Genomic DNA, 19,338 nt, shown 5'->3' on the forward strand with positions numbered 1-19,338 from the left:
GAGAGATAATTAAATTAGTTGAATTTGATATTATATAGATCAAGAAAAGTGAAATTTGGAATTAGATCGAGGGAAAAACAAAGTTTCGGATTAATCGGTCTATTTTATCGTTTTTGAATTCGAGGTAAGTTCGTATATTATAAGTTTTGATACAGATGTATTTCATATGCTTTGATATTGCATAAATTGTGTATATGAGACTATGGACATGATCGATAGTGATTTGATGACGATTCAACATTTGAAATCCCAGCTGAACGTTAGGAATAGTTTAGGATACTAGTGACATGTCATTAGAGGATACACTGAATTGGCTTCGGGTCATGATATTAGCACTTCAAGTGCTAGTTATACCGATCTGGCTTCGGGCCATGAATATCAATTTTAATAGCCTAATTTTGGACTCAGTAGGAACAGGGGTTTCGAGACCACAAATCCGACATAAGAAAAATTTATTTTTATTATATCTTTAGGGTCTACGGTTTCACAAAATTATTTTGTGAAAATTTCTTTGAAAATTTTGACGTTTGGGCACTAAATTTAGTCAAAAAGACTAAATCGTAAAAAGTGAAAAAGTTGAGTTCTACATGCTAGAGGTGTCCAATTGTAACACCCCGAACCCGAGACCGACACCGGAGTCGAACACGAGGTGTTAACAGACTTTAAACCCCTTATAAAAAAATATTTCCCAGACACTGCCAATCTGCGTACTAGTCGCTTTAAAAATCATATCTTGAGTTTAACAACTCGAAAATCAGTTTCGTGATTTTTCCCTGAAACTAGACTCATATGCCCATCTACATATTTTTTTCTAGAATTTTTGGTCGGGCCAATTAGTACAGTTTATTAGTCAAAGTCTCCCATGTTACAGGGATCGACTACCCTGACCTTTGCGTATTACGACTTGGATATCTCCTCGTACAGGGCTCCAATACTGATGCCGTTTGTTTCTTTAGAAACTAGACTCAGAGAGGAATCTATACATATATGGTATGACTCCTAATTATCTCTGGTTAATTTATAATGAATTTCCAAAGTCGGAACAGGGAATCCAGAAACCGTTCTGGCCCTGCCTCACGAGAACCTGAATATCTCTTAACATACTGTCCGTATGATTGTTTCGTTACTTTCCTATGAAAGTAGATTCATCAAGGTTTGTTTACATAATTTATTCACTATTTAATTCCATTCCTACTATTTTTAGTGATTTTCCAAATCTACATCACTGCTGCTGTCGGCATCTGCCTTTAAGGTAGACTTTTACCTATTTCATGGTTTCCATGATTCAACTAGCCCTTTTTGCATAAATAGCACACTTTATGAAAGTGATTAACCATCCCCGTGGCCAATCCTTGTCAAGCATATCCACACCAAATGATTATAACATTATACTCAAACACTTATAAGCCATTTTCGCATGGCTATCCAAAATTTATACAAGTCCAAAGGGTCCACGACCCACAACAAACGGGTAGTCCTATACATGCCATTTCGAAGTTCAACCAAAATTGTACCAAAAGGGGGGCTTTGATAGTGTGGGCGACTTTGACTTCAAGATCCCGAGTCCGATAGCTGGAGAACCAAATCTATAAAACAGAGGAGCAATGAAACGGAGTAAGCAATTTATGCTTAGTAAGTTTTGAGCAAGGAATTCCAGCACAACAAAGTATAGCATTCATATAGCTAAACGGATAATTTCATATGCACAAATTTACGATATCGTACTTGCTTCACATTATCAACCCTTATGTACATACACAAAAGATCAACTCAGACAAAGGCCGGTAGCTCGTTTATCAACTGAGCGAATACTTATTTGTAAGGGCTCAACTAAATTCAAGCACATACGAAACATACCTCAATGTTGGGATGTTTCGAGAGTATTAACTGGAATTTTACAGCAAGTTCATTCATTCCCAAATCACGTACCTTCGGAATTTAACCGGATATAGCTCCTCGTTCAAATGCCTTCGGGACATAGCCCGGTTATAGTAATTCGCACAAATGCCTTCGGGACTTAACCCGGATTTAGTAACTCGCACAAATGCCTTCGGGCTTAGCCCGGAATTAGTATCTCGCACAAATGCCTTCGGGCTTAGCCCAGAATTAGTATCTCGCACAAATGCCTTCGGGCTTAGCCCGGAATTAGTATCTCGCACAAATGCCTTCGGATCTTAGTCTGGATATTGTCACTTAGCACAAGCCTTCGGGACTTAGCCCGGACATCATTCAAATAACCATGCACATTTAACAATAAATCATGGCCCATTCGTATTTCATTTTCGTTAGCAATACTCAAACACAAGACATTTATCATTCTTGCAAATTCGGCTCAATAGCCACACAAAGAGCATGATTTTAATTTGCTTAAAACATGATCTAATCACATCATAATTTAAGCTCTTTTACTCAAGAACTTACCTCGGGTGTTGTCGAACGATTCCGATAGCTATTCGACCACTTTTTCCTTCCCTTTATCGGATTTAGTTCCCCTTTGCTCTTGAGCTTAATTAAACAAATAAATTGATTTAATCATTTGAGCATCGAAAAGAGGAACACAAGGCACTTAGCCCATATTTATACATTAGACATTAAAGTCACATATGTACGGAATCATGAATCAAACTCAAAATTTTAGCTAATTTTTCCCCCTTGGCCGAATATGCATGTCTATTTTGGGGCCGATTTCAACACTTAATACATTCTACAAGTATGGTCACTTGTATTGACTAAACACCCTTTTGTTTCAAGTTCAAAACTTGGCTAATACACACATATACACACTAGTAAAGCATCCTCTCCCTTTCCATCAATTTAACACATGCATTGCTCATTAACATGCATAAGTTATATTCGGCCTTAGCACACAACTTGCTAGCCGATTCTTCTCCATTTAGCAACCAATGCACATATGTGCTCACTCAAAAATGATAAAAAGGAGGTTCAAGAATCATCAAGCCACCATCACATGCATCATTAACAAGCTTCATATTTAGCATGCAATGGCATTAACACAAACTCCACCTAGGCCGAATCTTAACTCATCCTCATGCCTCATCACCACAACATCAAACATCAACCAAGAATGATGCATCCATGGCCGAGTGTCATTTCCATCACATAGCAAGATTTAGACCATGGGCTAGGTAGAACTCAAGCTAACAACTAAAACATGCATGCATCTCATGGAACATCATCAAACATACCTTAGCCTAGCTACATGCATGGCCGAACCTCTTCAACCTTTCTTCTTCCTTCCTTCTTAAAATTTTTGGCCAAGGATGAACCAAAGGATGAGCATTTTTTTTCTTTGTTTTTTTCTTTCTAGTTTCGGCTAAATGAAGATGAGAAAGGATGAACAAAAATTTTCTCCTTTCTTTTCTTTAGCTCACGGCAATGGGGGGGGGGAAACAACTACACACATTTTTTTTTTGTATTCATCATACTCCTTTTCATTATTTTATGCCCATGCCCCTTATTTTATTTTTTTCCTACATACCTCACTAGGCCAACATGTTCCCAACATGTTTCCACCCATAGCATGGCCAACCACTAGCTCAAATTTTGGGTAATTTGACATGCAAACCCATCATTTTCACAACATGCATTAATAGACCATTTTAAATTAGCCTATCATATTTTCACCATGTCTCATATCAATCCCTATTTAATAATTTCTCATGCAATTGGCAAAATTGGAGAATGAAACTTCCACATACTCATGTACACACATAATAAGCATAGAATATGGAAATCAATTATTTTTATGACTCGGTTTTGTGGTCCCGAAACCACTTCTCGACTAGGGTCAATTTTGGGCTGTCACAACTCTCCCCCACTTAAGAAATTTTCGTCCCCGAAAATCTTACCGGTAAATAGGTTTGGGTATCGTTCTTTCATCGAGCTCTCAGTTTCCCAAGTAGCTTCCTCGATCCCGTGTTTGAGCCATAACACCTTCACTAACGGAACCCTTTTGTTTCGCAACTCCTTCACTTCACGAGCTAGGATATGCATCGGCTCTTCTTCATAACTCATATCGGCTTGAATTTCAACCTCTGATGGGCTAATTATGTGCGATGGATCAGATCGATAGCGTCGAAGCATCGAAACATGAAAGACGTCGTGAATCTTTTCAAGCTCAGGGGGCAAAATCAATCTATACGCAACCGGACCAACTCGTTCGGAGATTTCGTACGGCCCAATGAATCTCGGGCTCAACTTGCCCTTATGGCCAAACCTGAGTACCTTTTTCCAAGGCGAAACTTTAAGGAACACTTTATCTCCCACCTGATATTCAATGTCCTTTCGTTTCAAATCCGCATACGATTTTTGACGATCTGTGGCTGCTTTCAGACTTTCACGGATTACCTTTACTTTCTGTTCAGCATCCTTAATCAAATCAACTCCGAAAATTTTACTTTCACCGAGCTCGGTCCAAAACAACGGTGTACGGCATTTACGACCGTACAAAGCCTCGTAAGGTGCCATCTTAATACTTGATTGAAAACTATTATTGTAAGCGAATTCAATCAAAGGTAAATACCGTTCCCATGAACCACTGAACTCGAGGATGCAACATCTCAACATATCCTCAAGTATCTGAATTATCCGCTCAGATTGACCATCGGTTTGGGGATGAAAAGCAGTGCTAAAATGCAGCTTGGTACCCAAAGCTTCTTGCAATTTCCTCCAAAATCGCGAGGTGACTCTCGGATCTCTATCCGACATGATAGAAATAGGTACCCCGTGTAATCTCACAATCTGAGAAACGTACAATTCAACTAGTCTATCCAATGAAAATCCATACACACGGGGATAAAGCGAGCCGACTTAGTCAGTCTATCAACAACAACCCAAATCGCATCCTTCTTACTTGTTGACAATGGCAGTCCGGACACAAAGTTCATTGTGACTCGATCCCATTTCCACTCGGGTATCATGATCAGCTGAAGTAATCCTGAAGGCACTTGATGTTCCGCTTTCACTTGTTGACATATTAAACATCTCGAAACAAAGTCGGAGATGTCTCGTTTCATACCATGCCACCAAAACCAACGTTTCAAATCGTTGTACATTTTCGTACTCCCCGGGTGACTTGGCATTCGGCTACAATGGGATTCGTTCAGAATCATCGAAATGAGTTCTGAACTCCTTGGAATACACAAACGACTTCTGAACCTCAAACAATCATCATCATCAATTTGAAACTCCGATTCCTTGTTCGGAGCACACTCAGCCCGTTTTGCAACCAATTCATCATCAACTTTCTGGACTTCACGAATTTGATGAATCAATAATGGTTTGGCTTTTAATTCAGCTATTAACACATTGTCGGGTAGAACAGACAAGTGCACATTCATCGCTCGTAAAGCAAACAATGATTTCCGGCTTAAGGCGTCCGCAACCATATTAGCCTTTCCCGGGTGGTAATCAATGACAAGCTCGTAATCTTTCAACAACTCAAGCCAACGTCTTTGTCACAGATTTAAGTCTCTTTGAGTCATCAAATTTTTGAGACTTTTTTGATCCGAAAATACATGGCACTTCTCACCAAATAAGTAATGTCGCCATATTTTTAAAGCAAATACGATGGCAGCTAGTTCAAGATCATGGGTCGGATAATTTTTCTCATGTGGCTTTAATTATCTCGACGCATAGGCCACCACTCGAACTTCTTGCATCAATATGCAACCCAACCCAAGTAGGGATGCGTCACTATAAATGACAAACTCTTTGCCTGATTCGGGTTGCACTAAAATTGGAGCTTCAGTCAAATAAGTTTTTAGTTGATCAAAACTTTTCTGACATTTCTCCGTCCATTCGAACTTAACATCCTTTTGAAGTAGCTTCGTCATTGGTGTGGCTATCATCGAGAAACCTTTGACAAATCGTCGGTAATAACCGGCGAGTCCCAGGAAGCTCCGAACTTCGGTAATATTTCTTGGAGGCTTCCAGTTAAGTATGGCTGAAATTTTGCTCGGGTCAACTCGAATACCCGATGCGGATACCACATGACCCAAGAAGCTAACCTCTCTTAACCAGAACTCACACTTACTGAACTTAGCATATAACTGCTTATCTCGCAAAATTTGCAACACTAGCCTCAGATGCTCAGCATGTTCGGTCTCATCTCTTGAATAGACCAAGATGTCATCAATGAACACAACTACGAACCGATCCAAATATGGTTTGAAGATCCGATTCATCAAATCCATAAATACCGCAGGGGCATTTGTGAGCCCAAACGGCATCACTAAGAACTCGTAGTGACCATATCCCGTTCTGAAAGTAGTTTTGGGTATGTCCGAATCTCGAATTCGCAACTGATAATAGCCCGATCTCAAATCTATTTTTGAGAACATTGAGGCTCCCTTCAGTTGGTCGAACAAATCATCGATACGCGGTAACGGATATTTGTTCTTTATCGTCACTTTATTCAGTTGACGATAGTCAATGCAGAACCTCATGGTTCCGTCCTTCTTTTTCACGAACAATACTGGTGCACCCCAAGGTGAGAAACTTGGTCGAGCAAAACCTCTATCCGTCAATTCTTGCAACTGAGCTTTCAACTCTTTTAACTCGGTTGGTGCCATACGATACGGAGCTATCGAAATCGGCGTAGTCCCAGGTACAAGCTCAATACCAAACTCTACCTCCCGAACAGGTGGTAAACCCGGTAATCCTTCAGGAAAAACATCCGGGTATTCACAAACCACCGGCACAGATTCGGGTTTCTTGTCTAATTCTTTGTCATCCAGTACATACGCAAGGTATGCTTCGCACCCTTTTCTTACATATTTCTGGGCCAACATTGCTGATATTACAGCTGGCATCCCCTCCAAAGTCTGTAGACTCAACTCGGATTACTTCGTTACTTGCGCACCTCAAATCAATAGTCTTGCTTTTGTAATTCACAACCGTATCATGCGCGGTCAACCAATCCAAACCAAGAATAACATCAAATTCATCAAACGGCAAAAGCATCAAGTCCGCCGGAAAACAGGAACCTCGAATTTCTAGGGGACATTTCTTACACACTTTGTCGACAAGCACGTAACGACCCAAGGGATTTGACACCCGAATTACGAACTCAGTAGACTCAATAGGTAAAGTCTTACTGGATGCTAAGGTTTCACATATGTAAGAATGAGTAGAACCGGGGTCAATCAAAGCAATTACATTAGTATCAAAGAGAGTAAAAGTACCGGTAATAACATCAGGCGAAGAAGCATCCTCGCGGGCACGTATAGCATAAGCTCTAGCAGGCGCACGAGCCTCGGATCTGGTCGTAGCATCTCTAGATCCTCTCTGACCACCACTAGCATTGCCCGTATTTCCAGATGGTCTACCTCGAGCAGTGGTAGCACCCGGTTTCCCACTCTGATTTTTATTCTGTTCAAACAACCTCGGGCAATCTTTAATGAAGTGGTCAACTGATCCGCACTTGTAACAGGAGCGGTTAGGGAATCTACAACTCCCCGAATGCCATTTACCGCAATATCGACATTTCGTTCTATCTCGACGTTCATTCCCAACACTGGCGACCGAAGTGCCTCGTGTACCCACAGGGGGTCGATCACGATCTCGTCTAAAAAGGCCCGAAGTGCCTCTAAACTGGCCCGCATCATCTCAAAATTTCTTCGGTGCCTGTTGAAGAGACTTTCCCGAAGATCTTTTACGAAACTCTCCAGTTTCCACATCAACTTTTTGTTTTTCTTTTCTAAGCTCTTCGGCTTTACAAGCTCGCTCGACCAGTACTACGAACTCTCGTATTTCAAGAACGCCAACGAACATTTTTATATCTTCATTCAGCCCATCCTCGAAACGTTTACACATGATAGCCTCGGACAAAACACATTCCCGAGTGTATCTACTAAGTCTAACAAATTTTCGCTCGTAATCAGTAACTGACATGGAACCTTGCTTAAGCTCAAGAAATTCCTTCCGTTTTTGATCAACAAATCTCTGACTGATATACTTTTTCCGAAACTCAGTTTGGAAAAACTCCCAAGTTACTTGCTCTCAGGGCACAACAGAAGTCAGAGTACTCCACCAATAATAGGCAGAATCACGTAGCAAGGAGATAGTACACTTTAGGCATTCATCGGGTGTACAAGATAGCTCATCGAGTACCCGGATAGTGTTGTCCAACCAAAATTTAGCTTGCTCGGCATCGTCGCTATCCGTAGCTTTAAATTCAGTAGCCCCATGTTTTCAGATTCTGTCAACTGGGGGCTTATTTGACCTTATTTGGTCAGTTACCGGAGGTATTGTAGGTGCGGAGGTGGTATTAGTTGGGAATGGAGGTTGTGGGACAGCCGTATTAGTTCGAATGTATTGGTTGAACCAATCATTCATCACGCTATAGAAAGCTTGTCTAGCTTCATCATTCGGGTTACTAGCATTAGGTTGGGAGTCCGCCGGCGCTGTCACTTGTGCGGGAGCAGGCGCTACACTCTCAAGATCATCAGCTACCTCTCGGTTGGGATCGGGATCCATTACTATAAATAAACACATTTACAATTGTCAGAAATCACCACACCATCAAGTAATCACATAAAATGGCATGTATAGCTAGACCCAACGCATTACGGTAGTCCTAGAATCGACTAAACCGTAGCTCTGATACCAATCAAATGTAACACCCCGAACCCGAGACCGACACCGGAGTCAAACACGAGGTGTTAACAGACTTTAAACCCCTTATAAAAAATATTTCCCAGACACTACCAATCTGCGTACTAGTCGCTTTAAAAATCATATCCTGAGTTTCACAACTCGAAAATCAGTTTCGTGATTTTTCCCTGAAACTAGACTCATATGCCCATCTACATATTTTTTTCTAGAATTTTTAGTTGGGCCAATTAGTACAGTTTATTAGTCAAAGTCTCCCATGTTACAGGGATCGACTACCCTGACTTTGCGCATTACGACTTGGATATCTCCTTGTACAGGGCTCCAATACTGATGCTGTTTGTTTCTATAGAAACTAGACTCAGAGAGGAATCTATACATATATGGTATGACTCCTAATTTTCTCTGGTTAATTTATAATGAATTTCCAAAGTCGGAACAGGGAATCCAGAAACCGTTCTGGCCCTGTCTCACGAGAACCTAAATATCTCTTAACATACTGTCCGTATGATTGTTTCGTTACTTTCCTATGAAAGTAGATTCATCAAGGTTTGTTTACATAATTTATTCACTATTTAATTCCATTCCTAATATTTTTAGTGATTTTCCAAATCTACATCACTGCTGCTGTCAGCATCTGCCTTTAAGGTAGACTTTACCAATTTCATGGTTTCCATGATTCAACTAGCCCTTTTTGCATAAATAGCACACTTTATGAAAGTGATTAACCATCCCCGTGGCCAATCCTTGTCAAGCATATCCACACCAAATGATTATAACATTATACTCAAACACATATAAGCCATTTTCGCATGGCTATCCAAAATTTATACAAGTCCAAAGGGTCCACGACCCACAACAAACGGGTAGTCCTATACATGCCATTTCGAAGTTCAACCAAAATTGTACCAAAAGGGGGGGCTTTGATAGTGTGGGCGACTTTGACTTCAAGATCCCGAGTCCGATAGCTGGAGAACCAAATCTATAAAACAGAGGAGCAAAGAAACGGAGTAAGCAATTTATGCTTAGTAAGTTTTGAGCAAGGAATTCCAGCACAACAAAAGTATAGCATTCATATAGCTAAACGGATAATTTCATATGCACAAATTTACGATATCGTACTTGCTTCACATTATCAACCCTTATGTACATACACAAAAGATCAACTCAGCCAAAGGCCGGTAGCTCGTTTATCAACTGAGCGAATACTTATTTGTAAGGGCTCAACTAAATTCAAGCACATACGAAACATACCTCAATGTTGGGATGTTTCGAGAGTATTAACTGGAATTTTACAGCAAGTTCATTCATTCCCAAATCACGTACCTTCGGAATTTAACCGGATATAGCTCCTCGTTCAAATGCCTTCGGGACATAGCCCGGTTATAGTAATTCGCACAAATGCCTTCGGGACTTAACCCGGATTTAGTAACTCGCACAAATGCCTTCGGGCTTAGCCCGGAATTAGTATCTCGCACAAATGCCTTCGGGCTTAGCCCGGAATTAGTATCTCGCACAAATGCCTTCGGGCTTAGCCCGGAATTAGTATCTCGCACAAATGCCTTCGGATCTTAGTCCGGATATTGTCACTTAGCACAAGCCTTCGGGACTTAGCCCGGACATCATTCAAATAACCATGCACATTTAACAATAAATCATGGCCCATTCGTATTTCATTTTCGTTAGCAATACTCAAACACAAGACATTTATCATTCTTGCAAATTCGGCTCAATAGCCACACAAAGAGCATGATTTTAATTTGCTTAAAACATGATCTAATCACATCATAATTTAAGCTCTTTTACTCAAGAACTTACCTCGGGTGTTGTCGAACGATTCCGATAGCTATTCGACCACTTTTTCCTTCCCTTTATCGGATTTAGTTCCCCTTTGCTCTTGAGCTTAATTAAACAAATAAATTGATTTAATCATTTGAGCATCGAAAAGAGGAACACAAGGCACTTAGCCCATATTTATACATTAGACATTAAAGTCACATATGTACGGAATCATGAATCAAACTCAACATTTTAGCTAATTTTTCCCCCTTGGCCGAATATGCATGTCTATTTTGGGGCCGATTTCAACACTTAATACATTCTACAAGTATGGTCACTTGTATTGACTAAACACCCTTTTGTTTCAAGTTCAAAACTTGGCTAATACACACATATACACACTAGTAAAGCATCCTCTCCCTTTCCATCAATTTAACACATGCATTGCTCATTAACATGCAAAAGTTATATTCGGCCTTAGCACACAACTTGCTAGCCGATTCTTCTCCATTTAGCAACCAATGCACATATGTGCTCACTCAAAAATGCTAAAAAGGAGGTTCAAGAATCATCAAGCCACCATCACATGCATCATTAACAAGCTTCATATTTAGCATGCAATGGCATTAACACAAACTCCACCTAGGCCGGATCTTAACTCATCCTCATGCCTCATCACCACAACATCAAACATCAACCAAGAATGATGCATCCATGGCCGAGTGTCATTTCCATCACATAGCAAGATTTAGACCATGGGCTAGGTAGAACTCAAGCTAACAACTAAAACATGCATGCATCTCATGGAACATCATCAAACATACCTTAGCCTAGCTACATGCATGGCCGAACCTCTTCAACCTTTCTTCTTCCTTCCTCCTTAAAATTTTTGGCCAAGGATGAACCAAAGGATGAGCATTTTTTTTCTTTGTTTTTTTCTTTCTAGTTTCGGCTAAATGAAGATGAGAAAGGATGAACAAAAATTTTCTCCTTTCTTTTCTTTAGCTCACGGCAATGGGGGGGGAAACAACTACACACATTTTTTTTTTGTATTCATCATACTCCTTTTCATTATTTTATGCCCATGCCCCTTATTTTATTTTTTTCCTACATACCTCACTAGGCCAACATGTTCCCAACATGTTTCCACCCATAGCATGGCCAACCACTAGCTCAAATTTTGGGTAATTTGACATGCAAACCCATCATTTTCACAACATGCATTAATAGACCATTTTAAATTAGCCTATCATATTTTCACCATGTCTCATATCAATCCCTATTTAATAATTTCTCATGCAATTGGCAAAATTGGAGAATGAAACTTCCACATACTCATGTACACACATAATAAGCATAGAATATGGAAATCAATTATTTTTATGACTCGGTTTTGTGGTCCCGAAACCACTTCCCGACTAGGGTCAATTTTGGGCTGTCACACCAATTGTTATGAAATTTTAAATTGGAGGTCCTTATATGGTAATTAAACCATTGGTTAATTTGTTGGACAAAAATGGACATGAAATAGGAGAAATAAAATATTTTTAAGTTAGAGGCATTTTGGTCACTTAGTAATTAAAATGAATTAAAAAAAATTAAAAGCCAGTTTTTGTCCATCTTCAAGCTATGGCTGAAACTTGCATGGAGAAACCATGGCTAGGGTCTTTCAAGCTTCCAAGCTCGATTGTAAGTCTGTTCTTGCCCCGTATTTAATGATTTTTACGTTTCTGAAATCCTCGTAACAAGATCTAGCTATTTCCACCATTTATTTGAGCTAAGGTTGATGTTTAAAAATTTACCCATGTGCTACATAAGTGTATTTTGATGTTTAAGGGATGAATATGAATGTTTGTTGTGTATTAAACAACTTTTACTAAGTAGCTTTCGGTGAAAACGCTAAAAAGGACTAATTTGTAAAAGTTATAAAATTTGTCATAAAAGTGTGATTTAGTGGAAATTTTGGGTTGCTATAGTTATGAAAATGATTTGGATAGGCCTAAAGTACAAAGAAATTGAATAAATTTCATTTTACGAGCTTAGAGGTAAAAATGTAAATATGACAAAGTTTAGGGGCAAAATGTAATTTTTCCATAATATGATTTTTGGGTCACAATGAATAATGTGACTAATTAGTAAGCTAAATGTGATATTATAGATCAAGAAAATGTGATCCGCATCTTGACCGAGGGAAGAATAAAGTTTTCGACGAATAGGCTCATTTATCATCATTTTGTACCGAGGAAAGTACATGTGTAAATAATGTGACAATATAGTATGTTTTGATGTGTTAATATTATGTGGAAAATATTTTATTATTGTTATGTATGTTATGCCTAATGATGGTGTCGTAAATACGAATGATATTACAGTCGTTATCCAAGGCATCACGAGCAAGTGTAATGGAGACGTTATGTACACGTGAGAAAGAATCCCGTTTCAACCTTAAGAATTGTTTAGGATACAAGTGAAATTTCACTAGGAATTTAGAAATCTGAACTCATTGAGTTGGTCTAGGTTCATGATATATATGTGGCATCTGAACTCATTGAGTTGGTCTGAGTTCATGATGGATGCGATACATGTAATTGGGCTCCAGGCACTAGTCTTGTACGTGTTTTACCGATGGCTAGGTAGTCATGAGTGCGTCAGGTACTTGACAGCTTGTGTGAATAGCCCGTGTAGTTACACCTTGACCGATAGCTTAGGTAAGCAGGCCTGTGAGTAGCTCCATTTCGAGCGTTACATGTTATGAGGTAGCTTTGGCTACATATATATATGTGGCACTTATGAGCAATTTTTCCGTGTATCCAATAATATTTCGAGTGTTCAACGGGTAATGCAATGGATGTGGTAATGAAAGTCCCAAAGAGGGCATGTTAAAGAAGGTATGATCATATGATATACTATAAGTAAGTACAGGTATGTATGCTAAACTCATGAGCAATGCCTTGATAAAGGATGAATTATGATGAGAAACTATATATATATATGAACATTTGATAAATAAGTCAAAATGCTTGAATGATGAATAAGCTTATGGTTATTGAGTTTTTGAAATGTCGAGACCTCGGTGAGCTAATATGTATGAATTATGATTATGAATTTTGTTGTAATATCATGCTAACTTACATTTTGTAATTGAAAATGGAATCCATGAAATGGTGAGTTCATGATTAGTTGAAAATCAACTTATGATAGTTATTATTATATTGTACTAAAATAGTTTTGGGATAGCAGCAATAGTCCAACTTTGAAAATCCACCAAAAATTGTGGAAATAGAATTAGAGACTAAATAAAATATGAAATTAAAGATTATTGAGTCTAGTCTTACATAGAATAAACTTTGTAAGCAAAGGAATTTCATATTATGAGATATTTGAATTTTAGTAAGACAAGGTCAGAATGATTTCGGATTCCCCTATTCTGAATTTGGAAAATCACTAAAAATTGTACAAAAATAATTATGGTTTATAATTTATATGACTAAATTATTAATGAGTATACTTTCAAGATAAATAGATGGGAAAATCATCGGAATCCCATATTATGATGTAATTAATTTTTAGTAAAGAAAGGTCAAATCTATCAAACAGCAGAACAGGGGTAAATTTAAAGAATAAGCTGTACTTATTGGCTAATCCATAAATTTTGAAAAGTAGAAAGATATATGAGTCTAGTTTCAAATTCTTTTAATGGATCTTAATTTAAAATTCTATAGCTCAAGATATTAATAATTTAGTGACTATGACGCGAGTAAACAACTTGACATGAACATAAGTAAAAAGTACAATTATGATTATTTTACCTTGAGATCATGATGTGAGAATTGGTAGAATCATGTTAATAAATTGCTTATTATTTTCATACAGACTTACTAGGCTATATAGCTTACCCCCTCCTTTTCATTTCTTTAGTGTTGCCAGGTTAGCTCGAGGATGGATATTGCCGGAGGTAGCATCACACTATCAAATTATCAATTTTGGGGTATCGATAAACCTTAAATGTTTTCAAGTGAATAGCATGTATATAGACTTAGTCCTTTGTGTTATTTGTTTAATGGTTTGGCCAAATGTATTGGCTTATAATAATTCAAGTGTATATAACCATGAGATGTGGCTTATATTGGTTATGGGTTTGTAAACCTTTTTAGCCATGTGCAATGTGCTAACACCTTGAAATGTGATCATGTGCTTATATGTACCAAGATCTTGTGTGATGTGATTATACTTGTTTGCTATAATTAAGTTGAAGTTAATTAGTATGATGATAACCGTGGTATAAAAATATAAGTGGTATTATAATAAACAATGCCAAATGAGTATGAGAAACACAAGTATGATGACATGAAAATGTTATGTTTGTAACTTAATTGAGGATGTTTATTCTTTAATTGGATGCCATGTTCTATGCCTTTGATTTTGTATAAATGTGTGAGGAATTGACGTTAACCAAGGCTTTGAAAATAGCCTAAGTGTTGGCCACACAAACAGAGACACGGCCGTGTGTCTTAGCCGTGTGGAAGACACGGCCTAGCACACGGGCATGTGTCTTAGTCGTGTGACCTTAAAGTATTGTTAATGTCATAAACAGAGAGTTACACGAGCTGAGGACATGGGCGTGTCCGAGCTACACGGCCTACCCACACGGGCGTGTGACCCTCCAAAGCTTGAAAATTTTCTAAGTGTTGTAAAAAGTTTGTAAGTTCTCGATTTAGTCTCGAACCACCCCCGGTGTATGTTTTGGGCCTCGTAAGCCCGTATAAGGGACATTTGAATATGAATGAATGTTTTTAATTTGAAAAAAAATTTTTACGGCCCAATTTTACATAGTTGTGTATGTTTAAGTCTGGTAATGCCTCATACCCTTTCCCAACCTCAAACTCGGGTAAGGGGTGTTACATTAATTGATTTGGCTTTTGGCCTTGATATCAGTATTTCGGATATAAGTTACCTTGATTTGGCTTCGGGTCATGGTATAAGTACTTAGTGTGCGAGACTTTTGAGTATCCGAATTCTATTTTAAATTGTTCAATGGGTAAACGAAAGATGTGATTGAGTATAAGAATGATATGAGATGGTACAGGTACGTACCTGACATGTATAAGCTTTAGTTCGAAGAAACTTGTGAAGAATATGATTAATACCATAATTGTGTATATGAGTGTTAACTAAAAAATATATAGGATTTTTCCTATATAATTCGTCACCTTTTTACTTAAATTTGTTGTTAAAACCAAGTAATTGCTTAATAAATTAATGAAATATATGAAAATATGAAACTGGGACATGGAAATTCTTAAAATGTGATTTTATGCTTTATTATATTGTTTTCATGCAGAAAATGGTTTCTTTTATATTAATTTGAGCATATTATATTTTCAAGCTATAAAGTGGGCCATGCATGATTAAATTAAATAATAAAATATAAAGTAATATTTATAATTTTAATATGTTTCATTAATAAATTGGGTTTAAATTAATTAAGTAAATTGATTAATTAAAGTGGTTAAATTACATTCTCTGGTCCTCTAAATTATCTACTATTGCTCAACAGGTCTGAGAGCTTCATGTTGATTACAAAACCATCCAAATGGAGGACCAAGTCAACCCAAAATTCGGTTGCATGTGGATGTTCATAAATCAAATTTTGGTTTAATTACACAAGGTCCTTGAAGAGTTAAAGAAATCGGAGATTTACCTAGAGATTTGCAATTGACTGAGTCCTAATCTTGATGATGTTGTGGTACTTAAATCAAGCAAAAATCAGCCACATTACCACAAATCATGGTAGCCACCCTTAGATGAATTTGCAAAAGATGGTCACTCCTATTTTTAGCAAACTAGCTCTCTTGCCTCACCTATAAATAAGACCCCATTTCTCACTTTTCTAATCATCCCTCATCCCTTAATCATCCCTCACTCATTCATCATTATCTTCTCTCTCAACTCTCTTAGCTCTCATGCCTATCATCATCTTTGCATAAATATTTTTAGCAAATTAGCCTCTTAAAGAGCCCTTAGTCGGCCACCTTGGAGAGCCATCAACAAAGGAGCAAAGCGAAGGAACGAAGGAGCCCTCGTCAGTCAGAGTCTTGGGTGATAGCCATTTTGATTTGGGTTTAATCTTTCTTTTCTTTAACTTAATTTAAGAATGTTTTCTATGTGTTTACTGTTCTTGTTTGCAACAGTGATAGCTTAATTTTATTTAAGCTAGGACTATTATTTTGATTGAATAATATTTATTTAATTCATGCTTATAATGTTTGTGCCTCAATCGATCATGTTTTCAAATAAAATCAAGTCTGTATTTCGTTCATATGTGATTGAAATGCACTTGAATTAGCTGAGTGATCCTAACCAGATGACGGCTAATGGACACATAATTGAAATGTGCATGCTCAATTTAGATCCTAACCTAATTAAATTGTAGGTTACATAACAACCCTAACCAGGCTCTGTTATCTGCATAGTTTTTAGATTTGTGTGATTAAACTGTTACAAACCTAACACATCCCTGTTACCTTGGACGAATTAAATAAGGATCAGTAAAATTTGTATTTACTAAGTAAAGAATTCTGAAAGGACCTAATGTGGTTTCCAAACTCATGAAAGATCGATTGCCATGGAATGGTTTTCCGAATATTGATAAGCATGTTGATAATAATTTGAGTTTAATTAAAGTAATTTTCCCAGCTTATTTATGTTATAATTGTTGATTATTGTGTTAATTCTGCTAAAATCTATTTCATTCCTATAGTTGCATGTTAGGATAAATCACATCAAGGATCATTGCATTTAGTTTAATATATTTTAATCATCACTTCTCAATTATATTGTTTTTATTTATCAAATTGTTAATATAATTTTACAATTTAATTGACTTAGCACAAATACAATCCCTATGGAGTCAATAACTCGATACTTACTTATTACTTGATAACGACTGTGTACACTTGGACAAACCCAAGCGTTACAAGTTTTTGGCACCATTGCCAAGGATTGTCAACTATTTCCATAGTCATTTTTTTTAAATTATTTATTTTTAATTTGATTATTTCTAACATTACTAACTTATTTTTTTTAATTTTGTGATTTTCTTTTCAAGTGTTTATGAGCATAGATCAGATTATCGATTTACTCTTAGTAGACCCTGAAATTGAGCGAACATTCAGACAAAGAAGACGTGAATGAATAGCTTAGAGCAAAACGAGATGGACCTTGGAAATCAAAATCAAGACCAAGATAATGAAGCGGATCGTGTACGAAATCCCATCCTCATTGCCGATGATAGGGATCAATGCATCAGACAATATGCTGTGCCGCTTTTCACTGAGTTAAATCCAGGAATTAGAAGGCCAGATATTGAGGCAAATCAATTCGAATTGAAACCAATGATGTTTCAAATGCTACAAACGGTAGGCCAATTTAGTGGTATGACCATGGAAGATCCACATCTCCACCTTCGATTGTTTATAGAGGTGAGTGATTCATTCAAGATAGTAAGTGTGACTGAAGATGCACTGAAGTTGAAGTTATTTTCGTACTCGTTACGAGATCGAGCACGATCATGGCTAAATTCATTGCCACCGAGTTCCATATCTACATGGCAAGAATTAGCAAAGAGATTTTTGGTAAAGTATTTCCCACCTAGTAAGAGCACTAAGTTGAGGAGTGAGATCACAACTTTCCAACAATTGGATGACGAGTCTTTGTATGAGGCTTGGGATCGATTCAAGGAGTTACTTCATAAGTGTCCTTATCATGGGATTCCTCATTGTATCCCGTTGGAGACATTCTATAATGGTCTCAATGCACATACAAGATTGATTGTAGATGCTTCTGCGAATGGTGCAATTTTGTCTAAGTCTTATAACGAGGCTTATGAGATCATCGAAAGGATCACAAGTAATAATTATCAATGGCTAACAAATTGAATAGCTTCAGGAAGACGTATAGCTGGAGTTCATGAAGTTGATGCTCTCATTTCATTATCAGCTCAGGTATCATCTATTTCCTCTATGTTCAAGCAGTTTACCACTAATAGTGCTAATAATTTTTCAGCTCAGCCACCAAGTCCATTTGAAGTAGTTTCTTGTGTGTATTATGAGGAAGGTCATTCTTTCAAGAATTGCCCATTAAATCTCGAGTCAGTGTACTATGTGGGGAACCAACATCAAAAAAGGAGTGGACAAGGACCCTAGTCCAACTTCTATAATTCTTTCATGGGATAATCACCCTAACTTTCCTTGGAGCAACTAAGGAAATGGACTAAACAACAACTTTATGCAGCATAGACCCAACCAATCTCAAGGGTTTAATCAGCAAGCTCCAAAACCACCTCAAGTTGAGGCATAAAATAGTTTGGAGAACTTGTTGAAAGAGTATATGGAAAAGAATGATGCTTTGATCCAGAGCCAAGCAGCAATGCTGAAAATTTTGAAAAACCAAATGGGTCAGTTAGCTACGGGGCTTTGTAATAGACTGCAATGAACATTGCCGCGTAATACTGAGAATCAAAGAAACTTGGGTAAAAAACATATCAAGGCAGTGGCATTGCGAAGTGGTAAAATTCTAGAACCCTGATTGATTGATGTCGAAGACGAGCCTATTGAAAAGGAGAAAAGTCAACCAGCTGTTGAAATTTCTACACCAAAGGAATTAGAATCTACAAAGACTGACAAGGTAAATCATAATTTAGTGAATTTAGATACTTTCATCTTCTTTGGATGTAGATTTACCTATTCAGAAGAATTGTCCGATTCAACCAAAAGTTCCATTACCTCTATATCCACAAAGATTGCAGCAACACAAGTAGAAACATGAGGTGCAATTCAAGAAATTTTTGGATGTTCTAAAGCAATTACACATCAATATTCTGTTAGTGGAGGCTTTAGAACAAATGTCAAATTACATAAAGCTTAT

The 19,338-nt window shown here is 37.6% G+C and overlaps 1 non-coding gene across 1 annotated transcript; it reads right to left on the reverse strand.

Moving 5' to 3' along the window:
• Positions 1 to 18,077: 18,077 nt before the first annotated feature.
• On the reverse strand, positions 18,078 to 18,184 carry LOC121229813 (small nucleolar RNA R71). The gene has a single exon (XR_005927769.1). It is a non-coding gene; the product is annotated as a small nucleolar RNA R71 (small nucleolar RNA).
• Positions 18,185 to 19,338: the final 1,154 nt, after the last annotated feature.

This window comes from Gossypium hirsutum, chromosome A05, assembly GCF_007990345.1.
Source record: "Gossypium hirsutum isolate 1008001.06 chromosome A05, Gossypium_hirsutum_v2.1, whole genome shotgun sequence".
Lineage (NCBI taxonomy): Eukaryota > Viridiplantae > Streptophyta > Magnoliopsida > Malvales > Malvaceae > Gossypium > Gossypium hirsutum.